General features: G+C 45.2%; 1 protein-coding gene across 2 annotated transcripts in view; it reads left to right on the forward strand.

Annotated features, from left to right (window-relative positions):
* The window catches only part of PIK3R1 (phosphoinositide-3-kinase regulatory subunit 1), a 57,575-nt gene that overhangs the window by 20,579 nt on the left and 21,521 nt on the right, over positions 1-15,475 (forward strand). The window lies entirely within an intron of this gene.

Consider the following 15,475-nt stretch of genomic DNA (forward strand, 5'->3'; position numbering starts at 1 on the left):
TTTTGTGCAGATTCCACCTGCAGTTTTACACCTGCAGATTCCTCTTATGGAGCAGGTGTAAACCGCTGTGGAATCCGCACAAAGAATTGACATGCTGCGGAATAAACAACGCTATGTTTTTGCGCACTTTTTTTCTGCAGCATGTGCACTGCGGATTTTGTTTTCCATAGGTTTATATGGTACTGTAAACTCAAAGAAAACAGCTGCGGATCCGCAGCAGCCAATCCGCTTGGGATCCGCAGCGTGTGCACATAGCCTCAGCCTTGGGATTCTGCTTGGGAAATTAGAGGGGGAAAAAAAACCACATTGCATGTAGATCAACGTATAAACGCATGTTCACATTAGCTTTTATGCTATTTTTGATCAAAAACAGTTACTAAGAACCCTATGTTACTTAAATGCTCTCATGCTTTTTACTTAAGGTACCGTCACACTGAACGATATCGCTAGCGATCCGTGACGTTGCAGCGTCCTGGCTAGCAATGTCGTTCAGTTAGACACACAGCAGTGATCAGGCCCCTGCTGTGATGTCGTTGGTCGCAGCAGAAAGGCCAGAACTTTATTTCGTCGCTGGACTCCCGCAGACATCGCTGAATCAGCGTGTGTGACGCCGATTCAGCGATGTCTTCACTGGTAACCAGGGTAAACATCGGGTTACTAAGCGCAGGGCCGTGCTTAGTAACCTGATGTTTACCCTAGTTACCAGTGGAAATGTAAAAAAAACAACAAACACTACATACTTACCTTCCGCTGTCTGTCCTCCGGCGCTGTGCTTCTCTGCACTGTGAGCGCCAGCCAGCTGGAAAGCAGAGCGGTGACGTCACCGCTGTGCTTTCCGGCTGGCGCTCAGTCAGTGCAGAGAAGCACAGCGCCGGGGGACAGACACCGGAAGGTAAGTATGTAGTGTTTGGTTTTTTTTTACATTTACACTGGTAACCAGGGTAAACATCGGGTTACTAAGCGCAGCCCTGCGCTTAGTAACCCTATGTTTACCCTGGTTACCAGGGGACCGGCATCGCTGGTCGCTGGAGAGCGGTCTGTGTGACAGCTCTCCAGCGACCAAACAGCGACGCTGCAGCGATCGGGATTGTTGTCTGGATCGCTGCAGCGTCGCTAAATGTGACGGTACCTTTAGGTTACAGCAGGATTTAAGCTCATTTTGTTTCTTGTAAGTTTTGGGGACATTAGAGGTCGGGTTATATACAATGTTTGAATATGCACCAAGCCCAGACTCCTATATCAGTGTTGGTCCAAGATACCTGGACCGATGTGGGTCTCTTGACATGAACCAGACGGCCTCACCTCAGTTTATGAAGCTGTCGAGTTCGGGTCCGGACTCCCCCAGTCTGTCCATGCGCGGACCACAAAACACAAGTGTGAATTCGTCCTGTCACCACATCTCCGGGCCTTTCCTCAGCAGTAAGAGCCACTCAACGGGGTGACCTCAGATTAGTGTGGGCTTTCTGGCTTGGAGCATTATCCCTCCCTGCATGGAGTCCCCTGGTCCTGAGCTTAATCCTGAGCCGATACCACTGTCCCTTGTTTCATGGCTTCTATAGACACTTGCCGTCCCCAGAGACAATTGGAGACCCCCACTTACCTCCTCCTAAATTTTTACCTTCTCATATCTTTTAAACTTTGTCTTATTACCGCTCTGTATATTGTATATATCTTGCATGACGCGACATTGAAATCTGTTCCCGTTCCCCAGCAATGTTGTCTCTGCAGTGAGCCTGAGCACTTGGCAGTGTCTGGCGGCTCTTCTCCCGAGGGGGCTGTCAACTCCTTGTCTCTCCTGCTGTAATTAATACATAGTGGATGCTTTCCTGAAACGGAAAGTACTTGCAAGCAGCATAATACAAAGAATAGCAGGTTTACCCAGAATCCTTTGCAGTAGGCGGAGCTATGCAAATCATCTCTTTCCACCCCTGTCTAATCCACAGCGCTTGGAACCGCCAAGCGTGCAATGCTGCGGATTAGTTTCTAAATTTACACAGCCAACCAATTCCTACCTGTGGACACGTGTTTCGGGCTTTAGGCCCTCATCAGCACAGGGCTGGAATTGGTTGGCTGTATGGAGTGGGGCTCGGTGAGCAAGCGATACATATATGCTAGCCACCTTAGGGAGAGACCCAAGTTGGGCTAAATGTAGCGGGACGCTACATTTAGCCCAACTTGGGTCTCTCCCTAAGGTGGCTAGCATATATGTACTGCTGTAATTAAGACATTTTCCCCCTCTTGTTATAGAAACCGCTCCAGAATTTCTAGTTGTGTCTGAAGCAAGTAGTGCTTTCCGTCTTGCATTTCCTCGCTTGACTTGTGGACTAGTCGCTTGTGTTTTACCAGCCCAATTGGGCATGTCTGTTCTCGTCAAAGAATACAGCCTATTGTCTGCTGTCACCACAGCGTTGTGCCGGCCTTTGTGCCCTTTCTCACACTTAGCCTTCAAAAGGAATATAATGCCTCTAGCTCTGAGCAGTTACTTTGAGTTAAAGTTTCCATCTGCAACTTTTTTATTCCTTCTTTCTTTATTAAACCACTTGATCTTCCATTTGTATCCACCCAGACTTTCAGACACTTCACACATGGTGGTGTCCCTCCCAGTAATACATGCTGGATGTGAGGTCCAGGGTGTTTCCTTCACTAGCTTGACACAGAATGTTACGCTTTTTATCACCATTTATCCCCCAATACTCTCGGAAGAGTTGGCCATAGTTTCTCTGCACACTTATGCACAGTTGTGTAGTATAGGACGGTGTGTACTTTCCTCTCTATAGTTTGATACAGTTCAGCTTGTGCGATCTTCCCGCCATGAAGCCTTAGGCTTCTTTCACACTAGCGTCGGAATCTTCCCGTCGCAATGCGTCGGGGAGAGATTCCGACGCTAGCGTTTGCTGCATTGCACAATGGAGGCAGCGGATGCATTTTTCCGGCGCATCCGCTGCCCCATTGTAAGGTGCGGGGAGGTGGAGGCGGAGTTCCGGCCGCGCATGCGCGGTCGGAAAAAGCGGTCCGTCGGGAGAAAAAAACGTTACATGTAGGGTTTTTTTTCTTCCGACGGTCCGCCAAAGCACGACGCATCCGTCGCAAGACGGATGCGAAGTGTGCCAATCCGTCGCAAATGCGTCGTCAATAGAAGTCTATGGGGAAAAAACGCATCCTGCAAGCACTTTTGCAGGATGCGTTTTTTCTGCAAAACGACGCATTGTGACGGATTTAAAAAAAACGCTAGTGTGAAAGTACCCTTAGATGCTGTATCTCCTCTAATTACAGATCTGAAAATACTCTCCTTGTCTGATGCAATTGTTTAAGCCTGATTAAACAGTAATCTAACCCATCAATTTAGACCTGTTCGACCGACAGTCCTGTGCATGTTGGACCTGACTCTTTCTCTTCCCCCCCCTTCCCCGATAGATGATTGTGGAGCAGATAAGCATCTGGCATATCCGTTTTTTGTTATGGAGATGTTTGGAATCAGTGACAGTAGGTCTCATGAAAAAGACAGGAGAGGCAGGCATGTTGGAACCTTTGTTTGACGGTTATCTATGTTGTGTGCTGTCCGTTCACATCACATCCATTCATTGAAATATGAGTTGGACCTGCTCTGACTTGTTTTCTTTTTTTGGTCCAGTGTTGGAAAAAGTATATGTAAAAGCTTAGGTGTGCACAGGGCTGTGCAGTCGGTGTCTGTGTCCATTTGTTGGAGTCGGTATAAAATGCATTGACTCCTAAAATATATCGTAAATTTGGCTACAGTAATACAACGCAGGATATTCTGTAAATGTTTTCATAATTTGGGAAAGTTCTGAAATGTCCTATAAATGTCTGTTCTGTTCCTGTTCCAAGGATCTGGGCTTTTAGTTGAGATGAATCTGTGCTGCACTTTATGTACATGCTCAGTAGTGACCAGTGCTGTGGAGTCGTAGAGGAGATGAATCTGTGCTGCACTTTATGTACATGCTCAGTGGTGACCAGTGCTGTGGAGTCATAGAGGAGATGAATCTGTGCTGCACTTTATGTACATGCTCAGTAGTGACCAGTGCTGTGGAGTTGTAGATGAGATGAATCTGTGCTGCACTTTATGTACATGCTCAGTAGTGACCAGTGCTGTGGAGTTGTAGATGAGATGAATCTGTGCTGCACTTTATGTACATGCTCAGTAGTGACCAGTGCTGTGCAGTCAGAGGAGATGAATCTGTGCTGCACTTTATGCACATGTTCAGTGGTGACCAGTGCTGTGCAGTCAGGAAGTTGAGGAGTCAGTCTGAGTCGGTACACGAAAAGGAGGAGAGCAGACACAGCATCCTATATCGGTGTGCTTTTGGATTAACATCAGACTCAGAAGGACACCCATCTAGGTGAAGGGTTTAGAGAGGTGCTACAAAAGCAAAATGGTAGAATTTTATTTATTTATTTATTTATTTTAAAGATTTGGATGTTGTTTAATTTTGCATTTGAGAAATGAATTTGGTCTGAGGTGAAGTATCTGAGGCATGAGGCTTTGTGTACCTAATGTATCATTTCATACCAGTTCTTAGTGATTTAATGACTGGAATCTGATCCCACCATTAGGATAGGAATTTGTGGCAACCTCTGGGTCTCCAGCTGTTGCAGAACTACAAGTCCTGTCATGATGAATGGTGTGCAGTCTCTTCTACAGTGAGGGTCATTGTCCTTTTGCAATTATTAAGCATACAAGGCCACTTTCTGCAAGTCGTTTAATGAAGTGTATGGAAAGTAGTGTTTGTGTTGTACATTTGCTTTCCATGTCTTTCCTTCCCCTCCCTCCCCCTCATTAGGACTTGTACATTTTAACTGCTGGCACATTCCAAAACCAGATGGCTATAGAGAAAGAAAAAGTCTTCATCCCCGTCTGTATGGAGAGGGCTGATTTATAGCTCCCGGTGGTAAGGTCAGGGTTGCCAGTACACACAGTGAACCTCTGTGCCAGATATCTTGGTGACTGCGCTATTCAGGATTTCACTTGCAATTCCTGCTCTGTATTCTGGACACTTCTACTTCTCCTCTACGTGCTTTAAGATTTGTCTGTTTCATTTAATGACTCCAGCAGATCCAAGCTGTGATCTTTTGGAATCTACTGGCCACGATCCATCAGTGAAGACTTATGTCCCCACGATACAGCTGCCTGGCTTGGCAGTCCCTAGAATCATGATCATTCATTGCACAACACAAGCGATCCATGTGCCAGAATGACACCGAGCTGGTGTGCCGCAAGACCTGGGAACATGATGGAGATTGGGAATACACAAAGTTGGCTGTACAGTGATCAGCACAGAAAATGTAGATGACACTCCGCCTGTTGGGCGTTCATGTGCAGCTTTACTCTGTCCTCCTTGGTCTGTTTTCTAATTTATGGGCAATTTTGGCCCCTTTATGTTTAAAGCGAACCCACAAACTTCTCACCATTTTCAGAACTTATATAATATAATAATAATAATTTTTATTTATATAGCGCCAACATATTCCGCAGCGCTTTACAAATTATAGACGGCAATTGTACAGACAACTGTACTTATGATCAGCATTGAGAAAAACCCTGGGTGTGATTGTGCTGGTGGTGCCACATTAATACAGACCAGTGCTACCAGCAGATTGGGAGACGTGGCAGCGTTGGCCACAGAGGAGTAAGGGTACCGTCACACATAACGATATCGTTGCTTTTTGTGACGTAGCAACGATATCGTTAACTAAATCGTTATGTGTGACAGCGACCAACGATCAGGCCCCTGCTGGGAGATCGTTGGTCGCTGGGGAAAGTCCAGCACTTTATTTTGTCGCTGGATCTCCCGCTGACATCGCTGAATCAGCGTGTGTGACACCGATCCAGCGATGTCTTCACTGGTAACCAGGGTAAACATCGGGTTACTAAGCGCAGGGCCGCGCTTAGTAACCCGATGTTTACCCTGGTTACCGTTGTAAATGTAAAAAAACAAACACTACATACTCACATTCCCGGTGTCTGGTCATGTCCCTCGCCTTCAGCTTCCCGCACTGACTGAGCGCCGGCCGTAAAGCACAGCGGTGACGTCACCGCTGTGCTTTGCTTTACGGCCGGCCGGTGCTCACCAGTCAGTGCGGGAAGCTGAAGGCGAGGGACGTGACCAGACACCGGGAATGTAAGTATGTAGTGTTTGTTTTTTTACACTTACAACGGTAACCAGGGTAAACATTGGGTTACTAAGCGCGGCCCTGCGCTTAGTAACCCAATGTTTACCCTGGTTACCGGGGATCGTTGGTCGCTGGAGAGCTATGTGTGACAGCTCTCCAGCGACCAAACAGCGACGCTGCAGCGATCGACATCGTTGTCGGTATCGCTGCAGCGTCGCTTAGTGTGACAGTACCTTAAGGTGTTAACGGCATGCTTGGGATGTCTGAAATGCCTGGACATAAGCTCACAAGTCTAAAATATTTTTTATGATGCAAGTTCAAAATGGTGTATGCGCATCCTGATGGTACACGCTGCTAGGTAGCAGCAAATAAACGTGTTATCTGTGATTAAAAAAAGAAAACAGTTGTCGGATATTGAAAATTTTACTTCCTTAAATATCACATCGGTTTCGGGTAGGTGGGGGTCCGCCAGCCAAACGGGCCGAGTCACTAGTTTCAATGGAGTGAGTATCTATGGCACTGACGGGCATTGCCGGATACTCCGCTGTGGTTAGGTTATGTTTTCATTGTCTATGGAGTTTTTAGAGAATTCTGTACCACAAATTATTCCACCATCATGGCACTGCCATGCAGCAAAGGTGACGTTACCAAGTCGCATAACTGTGACTAGTGACCCCATGTTGCCCCTCGTGGTGTGCATTCCCCACCCCCGGATTCGTTTGGGCCTTTCTGGTGCTCCACAGAGGAGGGAGATTGGGACTTTTTGCAGCATTTGTGCATGTTGTTACCCTTTTTGCCGTGGATTATTTGTTTTGTGAAACCTGTAAGATGTTGTCGTCATGATGCTTTACATTGTGGTCAGCCACATGAGGCGAGACAAATGTGTTGCCAAATTATAAGAGTGCTAGGTGCATCCTGTAAAGCTGGTGTGCCGGGTACGGTCTGTCCAGATGTGAGCAACTCGGCAAGATCTTCACACGTAGTTCCGGAGAGTATCACCTCTATTGATTGGCTGCTGCTGGTTGCTTCAGGCCATGCGTTTTCTTAATTCCATGGCTAATACTTAGGGTATGTTTCCACGGGCAGAAACTGGCAGTGCCGCGTGTGTTCATTGAACTGTGCGGAATCACCACATCCAATACATTGTACGGGTGATATTTATCTTGTGGAGATGGAGTGTCTCTGCAAGATAAATAGACATGCTGCAGTCCAGAAAGACGCGCTGCATGTCCTTCTCCCAGGGAAACCAGAGACATCCTGCACGCATAGTGGACATGGGATTTCATGAAATCCACTGCGCTGTAACATCTGGCCGCTGCGGATTAGATGGTGCGACTGTATGCAGCGTCCAACCCGCAGCGTTTACGGACCATGGGAACATACCCTTGTTTTTCCATTTAGATAAGCTTGCACACTGTCACTTAATGACTTACGGTATGTTTTGAAGAAATGACTTAAGTCTTATGACATCCAATTATAAACTTTGGCTGAATGTATCAACAAGTGATACTTTATTCAATAAATCCAGTGTATGCAGATGCATATTCGTTTCGATCAAAGATCTTTTTCAAGAATTATCTGTCTATGCAGGGGTCTGAGTATGTGGATCTCCCCGTACCATAGAATCCATAGCGCCACTAGATCCACATTCTCAGAGCTCTCCGCGGACAGATAAATCTTGACAAAGATCACCTTTGATGGAAACGTTGAATATGCACCTGTCTGATTTATTGAATAATGCATCACTTCTTGATACATTCATTTTATTATTCTATTTGTCATCTGAAGTGGATTTCCCATCCCCCCCTTTGCTGCCGGTGGGCCCCTTTCTTTGTGGACTCATTTTCTCTACTATTAGATTTTTATCTTTTTGTTTTAAATAACAATTTTCCCTCTTCTGTAAATTAGCAAGAAAGATCACAGCCCTCACTACAATTTCCTACGACCAATCTTCATCCTTCCATTTTCTGAGCATCAAAGCGCTGTTCCTCGATGACGTGCGAGATCCTGGAGAGTCCTACAAGGTATAGATGGTTCTTCATGAGAACCAGGTAGTATCCAGTCTCCTACCAGTATCATATAATTGGATAGTAACAGGGGCTCGTGTTGTGGGTTCTCCAGACCCATCCTTACTATTGTGCTCATTGCGTTGTTACAGGACGTGGTTTTCTGTAGGTTCTCAGTGTGTTAATAATACTTGGTGGCGAGAGGTCCGGCCTTCACACTTTTGGTCAGCGACTCATTGCGCTACAACCATTGTGAAATGACCGCTCCGAGTGGGTTTGGCAGGATTTTCTGCATTAGGAAGAAAGGGGCCATGTTTTTCTAATCTTGTACGACACCTTTATGTCCAGCCCGAAAAGTAGTATGATATGCAGCCTGCTAACATGGACTCTCTCCTCTCCAGATACGAGCTTCGGTTCCCGGGAGCTCTTTCCTGTTTATTTTTTTTATTTTTTTTTTGAGGGGTAGGTAGTTACTTCAGCCGCCTTACCTGGCACATACATTCTAGGGGACTGCTTATAGCATGTGAATTGAACAGTCCGCCATACTGAATTTTTCTGAGTCGGAAGTGCAGCTTTCAGGATCAATACTGATACTGGAGATCATTGCATGTATTTTGGCCTAAAGTCACTTTTACTAACGTTTTTTATTATTATTATTTTTAACCCAATTTTAGTTTGCCTTTAGCTTTTTTTTGCTTTTCTTTGTCTATTGTTTGCTGCAGAATGAGTTATCAAAGAGCTTGTTAGTGATCTCTTTATGATGGAAAAGTTTAACGCCTCCACTTACATTGTAATACTGTTATGAGTCGGCATTCCCAGTAATGTTGATTTCACGGTAATCTTGCAGTGTAAATAGGTTGCCGATCACCCAATGAAGAATGATCGTTCATCGAGTGAAATGATCTTTTATGCTACACAAGAAATCGTGGCTCAGCAGCACATCGTCCTGTGTAAACAGGACTTGGGCTGCCGAACAGATGGGCAGCCTGTACGCACTGAGGGATTTATTACGTTGGAAGTGCAGACTGCCTGATAATCGAGCAATTATACGACTTATCGGTGTTCGATTGTACAGCTAATGACCACAAGCCACAGTAACGTTGAGCTGAACTTTCATAAACGGGCTGAGGAGCTCAGAAAAAGACAGATAAGAGTTATAGATGCTCCGATACAGCAAAGTGTAAGCAAATAAAAAGCCTTTAAGAGTTGAAAATACATGCATTTAAGTAAAAATTTGCACCCAAAGGTGTCCTTATTAGTGATGAGTGGACGTGCTTGGATAAGGTGTTATCTGAGTATGCTCGGGTGCTAACTGAGTGTCTCGGCGTGCTCGAAAAATATGTTCGAGTCACCGCAGCTGCATGTCTTGATAGGCAATCCCTGCATGTGTTGCGGCTGTCTAACAGCCCCGGGAATCGAACATATTATTCGAGCACGCCGAAAACACGCGGTCAGCGCCTGAGCATGCTCAGATAATTACTTATGCGACCACTTTCGCGCATCACCAGTGCCCATCCTTTTAAGGAGGTTGGATTTCTGCACGATGGCGCCAAGCCTGCAGTTTTATCTGGGTGTTGGGAGAGCTAGATGTATGCGAAGCTCTAATGCAGGGGTCCCCAACTCCAGTCCTCAAGGCCCACCAACAGGTCATGTTTTCAGGATTTCCTTTGCATTGCACAGGTGATGCAATTATTACCTGGGCAAGACTAAGGAAATCCTGAAAACATGACCTGTTGGTGGGCCTTGAGGACTGGAGTTGGGGACCCCTGCTCTAATGGATATAGTCTGCATTATGTCTAATAGGGCATAGAACAACTCCTCTATACCAAGCTTTAACACATCGGCTGTCTCATTTATCAAAACCGTCTAATAGAATATCTGGCTGCGTCGTCCGTTACAACCTATCATGTAGCAGCTATGCCAGTCCTTGCTGTTTTGATAAATGAGGCCCATTATGTCTTATTCCTTTCCCATTATTGCTGCTTTATTTCGCGTGAGGCAGTTGTCGGGTTATGTGATGGGGCTCAACCAGTAAAACCAGGTTAAATTGCTTCTGGAACTAGAAAGCCGATAGTCGGTTCTTCTAGATGGTGATATCAAGAAGGCAAGAGGGCGTATACGGCACTTATCCAGTTTAGCAACTGTCTGGCATCAAATGCTAAGCCTATAGGATTAACCTCCATGGAACGGATTTAGCGAATCAGTCAGCACAGAGGCAAGAGGGCAGTCTGGTACTCCAGCTCGGAGCAGTGCACTTCTTTCCTCCCTTTTCCCCCTTCTGCTTTTCGGTGCTACTTTTAGTCCGTAGAATGGCGAGGGAACGTTCCCCATCTCCTCCCCCCGGAGCGAGGATTGTGCAATGGTTTAGCTGAGTTTAAGAAGTTCTCATCTGTCAGATTCGTGCAAGCGAGTACATGTGCCTTTCATTATTTAATCGCCTGAGGAGACTGCTGCTTAAGTTGGCAAGTAGCTTTCTTTTTTTTTTTTTCTTATTACTTAAGAGGGAAAAAAAACAGCAAAGCCTGTCTGTTGGCGAGATGACAGGATGCCAGAGAGGATCGTCCAAGTGCTGAGGAGAATTCACCTCTTCTCCCTATCAAGACTGGGGGCAATATTCTGCCTCTTACCAAGGGTGGCGTGTGGGGGTCCTGCAAAATTCAGAGGAAAAAAAAGCGTGGGTCCAATATGGTTTCAATTTGTTGTTCTGGGCTTGAGATGATAGTGCTTCAGTAGTAAAATATGTACCGAGTTTATTTCCAGATCCAGTGATTGTGGAAAACAAGGCCGTCGCCGGCAGTGTTGTTGGCAGCCTCTTGGTGGCCATGATGATTTCACCTCCTTTTTGGTGTCAGCCTGGAATCCAATACTTTGCATGGCTGTGAGTGAAATTTAGAAGCGCCCCACTGTTTTTATGAGCTTGCAGGTTCACAAATCTCCCCCATTCTGCCCTCTGACAGAAGTGGAAACCACCGCGTGTTGTTCCCCGTGGCAGCAGGCGGCTGTACACGGCAGATACACGCTATCTTGTCATCCTTATCTCGTACAGGCAGACAAAGATTTAACGTGACGGTTTGTTCTGTGGTTGTGACATTGAAATGCGGCCTCTTGCTCGGCCTCAGGCCGTCCTCTAATCCCGGCGCTAGACCTAGAGACCGTATACTGCGAGCACCATTATAGGATTCTGGAAAAGGACAGTTTTCACCCACCAGTGATTGAAAGGGGGGTCTTACGATCAAGCTTTACCCCTCCTGATGACCAACGATAACTCTCAGACCTGATAAGCTCATTCAGATGAGCTCTTTGCTGAGCGGGTATGCAACCAACAAAAATGTAAACTGCATTGGTGGGTGTAGGACAATCTGTCACTGACTTCACATAAAACACCCTGTAGGTGTTTGATCTCTTGGAGTGTGTGCACAATGCGTTCATTTGAAGAGTTTTTGGATCAGAAGCTCTACAAATCCCCCCCTCCCCCCAAACTCCTCAAAAACTGAAAATTCTGCAAAAAGACTGCATATATCCTCAGAGTTCAATGTAGCATACACAGGGCTTCTCTTTAAATGGTGGCTACCTAATCCGCATTCTGCAGGACATCATGTACCTTTGTTAAAAATATTGCAGACAGTAGTTGCCCACCTCTGATCCATGCCAGCTGCTGCTCCGATGGACCCTTAATGGTGGCATCAGCAGTCCTGCAGCCATTTTTTGTGCAAATTTATTTTCATATCCTTTCTGACATAAGCGGATGGTGAGCTGTTTGGAGTATTGGCCAAGTGGAGACAGGCTACAAAAAAAGTGTTTCCCCCCTTCATGCTGTGCTTTCACATTGTATTGGGATTGTTTATAATTTTCAATGTTGGACCTCTCTCGCCCTTTGGGGGCACTGTAGGAGAAGTGAGCACAAGTATTTTCATTCCTCTTGCTGGTAGGTTTCGGTCTTGTGTTTTTTGTTTTTTTACAGGTGCAGTTTTCACAGTAATCTGCTCAGTTGTTTTGTTTTTGTACAGTTAATGTTAATTTATGAGGTAAAAGTATGACACAAAAGCAGAGCATCTTAGAAAGTACATGATTACAGACTAGTGAGATCACTATGGAAAACCCTTTGAGACGAGGTAACACGACGCAGAAAATCAAAATCGAGTGGAGGGCCTCGAGTGGAGCTGACCCGTTGGTGTTTGTCATTGCACCAGTTATTTTTATTGGGCTTCACTTTCTGCGCAGCACTCGGGTCACCTTCTCTTATCCCTGCTCATGACTGCTGGCCTGTGCTGCAGCGTTGGCATTTCAGAGAACAGATCTCCTGTCATCACCTTTTTAGGCAGCTCCTCAGATCTTTAGCAGGTAAAGAGAGATTCAGGAACGTTTCCACCGAATGTAATCCGAGGCTGGCACGTATGGGGCGGCTATAGAACCGGTATATTCCCGCTCCATGTACATAGCGAGGCCGGACAGTGCCGAAGACGCTACTCATGTGGTAACGCATTCCGAAGAACCAAAAGACCTCCAATCCTCCATTTCATCACACAGCCCCCAAACAAGGAGTTTTCTCAAATGGCTCCATTTATTGCCATTAACACTCCTATGGCTGTCTGCTATAATTTGATTGGCATAGGGCTATTTCTCGAACACCCTTATAGAAAGGAAAATACTTAGAATTGAGAGTCCTCAGTGGTTGATATCTCATAGAAAGGAGTGCTTGACTTGACCAAACTTTCACTTTTTTTTGGAAGGGGAAAGAAGAAAGCCATTGCCACAAATTTAACAGTAAGGATCGGATGCTGAAATTCCAAATCCCCGATGCTTCTCTCCCGCTACATAATATGTTGGGTGTCGGGGAAAACCATATACATCCTATGGTCGACCAATGCTGCCAAAATCAGCAGGTTTAGCTCACACTAGGTGCTGTGAGCTTCTGAGCGTCCTTCACATCCACTCCCAATGGACCTAGTTTACTATATTGGACATGATCAAGTTTCCATCATATTCCTGGGCAGAATCTTTCACCGCTCCTCTTTTTTTTTTTGTCTGACATTGTGTTCACATGGATGCTTCATTGCAAATTACAATCTAGTTTACATCAGCATCAACTTCTAGTCCTCATTAGTGCAAGATATGAGAGCCACAGTGGTTGAGGTTTTAGTTCAGCGATGAGTTCCTACTGTATAGTAAAATGTACACAGCGATTTTCTATTCTGGAGGTCTGTGATCTGTAGCCGGACCTCCCGATTGGGGCTTGTTGATGTCCATTTTTCTCCTATGGGGTCTTTGTGTTTTGTTCTAGGATGGCGCTGGTACTTCCTAAAGTGTATCGGGCTGTTCACTTGTCGGGTTATTTTTGCAGCCAAAATTATCCTGACAACAACACGGAGACACGTCCGATTTTAGATCAGAGTCTTGGATCAAACTCGTTAAAGCAAGCCTCGGTCTGTGAAAAACTGTCCACCTTCAGATGCCTTGTGTGGTGCCCGTCTGTCTTTTATGGACTGTTTTGTAGGAGAAGTTTGAGAAACCTCAATTTCATTTTTTCATCTTAGAAAAACTGATGACATTTTTGATAAAAACTGACCAAACGGAGTCTGAATGAGGCCATAGAGCAATACACCATGGGAACTTCACTTACATGTTACATGGCTGTTGTGACTTCTTGGCAGAAGTTGAGGTTTTCTCTCAGCTTTTCCAGTATATAGCCGACATTATGCTCCGTAGACGATCTGACAACGCAGGAGGTATAATCTACCAAATGTTAATATCGGACTGCGAATACAAAATCTGACGGTCATTCTGGTTCCCATACTCTGACAGCTGACTTGTCTCTTATCTTGCCGCGCGGCTGACATTATCGCAGACTCCTTACACTCATGATGTCCTTCACCAGCACGTCATGGTGGGAAACTTCTTCTGCGGAGACTTATGTTGGTTCTGTGCTGATAAATGAATTCTAGAAACCAAAATGACTTGTAAGGACTAATTAAAGGGTCTTCAAGTGTAGAAAGCCATGGCTAGTCAAAGTGTGCAAAGAACCTACGTAGAAAAAAGAGCGTGCATGACTTTTATTAGTCATCTTCACTCCCCCCTCTTCTTTTATATTAAATAGTATTTAGTTGGCACAGCCGCAGGCTTCGTAATGCTAAACAGACATGTAGGGGGCAGCTTTAATTCCTTGGGGCTTCTTTCCAGAAAGTGTCTCCGCTTTGACTGGAGCCAACAAAAGCCATCTGCTATCTTATTTATAGCTCCTATTTCTAAGAAGTATATTCTATAGCAGGTAAAGCGTGTCTGACAGGTCATAATTCACACGTTTACTGAGGCTTGGACTGTCGGGACATGATGTACAACGCCTCAAAGACCGTTCACCTGCATTGGCTAATTAGGAAAACAGCGGTTATCGGACTTTGTCAGCTGCTGTAGCATGCCGCGAGCTTGGTACCGGACTGTGCCGGGAGAGGTGTGCACACATGGGGGGAGCACATCACTTGTGCTACGTCTCATTGTAGAGAGTTGGGATGTCTGATCTATTTTATTTCTTTCTTGTACGTCAAGTAGAAAGTTAATTGTCAATGGTAAGGCCTTACTAAGTTCTGATATAGAATTGTGCCTCCTGTGATAGACTGGGTGGTGAATGTACAGACATTTCCATTTCCTGGGATAGCAATACCCACAAGTGCAGGTACCTGTCATGTAACACAAACACTGACATTAGACCGTCATCCGCAAGGAATTTGTGTTCTTCAGGGATTTTCTGATCCTCGATGGGGAAACCAGATCGGAAACTACTCGGGTCTGATACAGGCGATGCTTATCTCTCTGTTCGAACAAAAGGCACTACCTGCCGAGTTTAGGGCATGGTCACACAGTTATTTTATTTTATTTTTTTTTACTCTTGGATATTGTTGCATGCCTGCTTAAAAAAAAATCGCTTTTTTTTGTCTTTTTGCAAACATTTCCTAATGGTTTTAATGGGAAATACACGTTTGCTTTTCCATTTAGCAAGTTTTTAGAAGGGGCGAAAATGTCAGTCGGCGCAGGGTGGAGGGTAAAGGCAAATTGACAGGCCTTTGATGCAGAATTTTTGTGGAATCCGCTCCAGTTTTGACACCAGGAAGTCAAAAGGCTGCAAAACCTTTTTTTTTTTTTTTTTTTTTCCTTCAAAAACTGAAACTTTGTAAACATGTAAAAAAAAAAAAAATTTTATTTATTTTTTTTTTTTTCTAAACCGTATTTCATTTTTCCAGCTCGGTGAATACATACCCTTATATTTTTATATGCTCTAGCATGGTGCTACAAATCGAGTGGTGAAAATGGAGACCCTCGAGTTCATCCTGAGCATTGCTTAGGAGGAC

This window comes from Ranitomeya imitator, chromosome 1 (genome assembly GCF_032444005.1).
Source record: "Ranitomeya imitator isolate aRanImi1 chromosome 1, aRanImi1.pri, whole genome shotgun sequence".
Lineage (NCBI taxonomy): Eukaryota > Metazoa > Chordata > Amphibia > Anura > Dendrobatidae > Ranitomeya > Ranitomeya imitator.